The following is a 2,357-nucleotide window of genomic DNA, read 5'->3' on the forward strand; positions in this document are numbered from 1 at the left end:
AACGACGACCGTGCGCGTCCCATCGATTTTTTTTATTTTTACCTGAACCACCGAAGTCGATTCAGAGGGGACCGCCGGCCGTCTCTCTATCCTCGTTGTCGTGAGTCATATGCCTCGTTCCGTCGCTAGAGTTTTTCAAACTCTGCTTCTGGCTATCGGGAAGAGAAACGACCGCGCGAGGAAGACGACGACGACGACCGTGCGCGTCCCATCGAATTTTTTTTTATTTTTACCTGATCGACGGAAGTTTCGTCCGGTTCGTCTCTTTTACCATCGTCTCGTCGACCCGTTCAGAGGGGACCGCCTGTCCATATCCTCGTTGTCGTGAGTCATATGCCTCGTTCCGTCGCTAGAGTTTTTCAAACTCTGCTTCTGGCTATCGGGAAGAAACGACCGCGCGAGGCCGATGGCTGCGAGTCCCATCGAATTTTTTTTAAACGCACGCACACACATACACCTGAACGGAGATGCGTTCCTTTTCGTCGCGATTTTTCGCGCTTTAGTCGTCGTTGTCGCCATCCGTTCGGAGGGGACCGCCGGCCGTCTCTCTATCCTCGTTGTCGAGAGTCTAATGCCTCGTTCCGTCGCTAGAGTTTTTCAAACTCTGCTTCTGGCTATCGGGAAGAAAAGACCGCGCGAGGAAGAGGAAGGACGACCGTGCGCGTCCCTTTCGAATTTTTTTTTATTTTTACCTGAGCGACCAAAGTGGATTCAGAGGGGACCGCCGGCCGTCTCTCTATCTTCGTTGTCGCGAGTCTAATGCCTCGTTCCGTCGCTAGAGTTTTTCAAACTCTGCTTCTGGCTATCGGGAAGAATAGACCGCGCGCGAGGAAGAGGAAGGACGACCGTGCGCGTCCCATCGATTTTTTTTATTTTTACCTGAACCACCGAAGTCGATTCAGAGGGGACCGCCGGCCGTGTCTGTATCCTCGTTGTCGAGAGTCTAATGCCTCGTTCCGTCGCTAGAGTTTTTCAAACTCTGCTTCTGGCTATCGGGAAGAAACGACCGCGCGAGGAAGACTACGACCGTGCGCGTCCCATCGATTTTTTTTTACCCGAACGATGGAGATGCATATCGGCTGTTTGCTTCGAATAACTGGACGAGAGGAACGAACATATATATATATCATGGGCTAGCCACCGTGCGCTTTCTTCGCGAGATCGTGTGCTGTACAGAGGATTCAGAATCGGGTGTTATATCCCCGTCGTTTCCTGACGAACGGAGCTTCGATCTCGTTGGTTGTTATATATTATAATGCACTTTACGCCCGGTCGGCGGGCTGCGTGTGTCGTCGCGCAGTCCGTCCGATTTCGTTTTCGAACGTATTTTCGTGTCGTCAATCATATGGCGACTTCCGCGCGTTCGATTCCCGTTGGTCGGACGTTTGTCGGATATCGGCTTCTTTCGAACCGAGAATAAGAGTACAAAAACCTGAGTACACAAACAAAAATCCATGCATAAACGATTACCCTGAACGGTGGATCACTTGGCTCGTGGGTCGATGAAGAACGCAGCTAATTGCGCGTCAACGTGTGAACTGCAGGACACATGAACATCGACATTTCGAACGCACATTGCGGTCCACGGATACAATTCCTGGACCACGCCTGGCTGAGGGTTGCTCACGTAAACCTAAGACTGCTTGCGTTGCGTATCGTTGCTCTCGGTCCGTATCTCTCTGTTCTTTCTTGCCTCGTCGACAGCCCGCCGTCGTTCGTTTTATCTTTAAACGAACGTTTCTGAGTCGGAGGACGAGCGCCAAGCAAAAGAATACGAATTAAAGAGCGGTCGAGGGCTCGTACGCGACGTACGAGCGATTGTTGGACGTTCGTCGGCGTTCGTCGCTGGATCGTGTGGAGACCGGCGTACGCATGCTCTCGATACAAATATATATGAAAAATCTATCGCGTTCACGGGAGACTCGCAAAACTACCTCCGTCTCTTCTCTGTCCCTTCTTGGCTTGACAACCCGCCGTCGTTCGTGTTTTACGAACGTTTCTGAGTCGGACGAAGCGCAAGAAGAAGGATACGAATTAAAAGAGCGCGGAGAGAACCGTCGTCGTCGACGCGGTTATCGAGATACACAGAGCGAGTTTTCTTCGTGGCCGATTTTTTTTTTCTTTTTGTATCAGCCTCTGCTACGTTTTGTTAGTCTTCGATAAGCACGAATGACCGCGCCCCCGACGTCGTCTTAAATGAATTTTTGGCGAGACTGAGAGAAAGCAAAAATATTTTTGAACAAAGTCAGTCGAGAGAGGAGAGAAAAGAGAACCAAGATATTAAAACCTAAACCTAAACTTGGTGGCGTAACGAAAAACTGTGTGCCTTAAAGAAACACAACCGTCTTTTCATCAAG

General features: G+C 50.4%; 1 non-coding gene across 1 annotated transcript; it reads left to right on the top strand.

Annotated features, from left to right (window-relative positions):
- Positions 1-1,467: 1,467 nt before the first annotated feature.
- On the top strand, positions 1,468-1,622 carry LOC139997305 (5.8S ribosomal RNA). The gene has a single exon (XR_011802708.1). It is a non-coding gene; the product is annotated as a 5.8S ribosomal RNA (ribosomal RNA).
- The last annotated feature ends 735 nt before the right edge of the window (positions 1,623-2,357 follow it).

Source organism: Bombus fervidus, unplaced genomic scaffold (genome assembly GCF_041682495.2).
Source record: "Bombus fervidus isolate BK054 unplaced genomic scaffold, iyBomFerv1 scaffold0053, whole genome shotgun sequence".
Taxonomy (NCBI): Eukaryota; Metazoa; Arthropoda; class Insecta; order Hymenoptera; family Apidae; genus Bombus; species Bombus fervidus.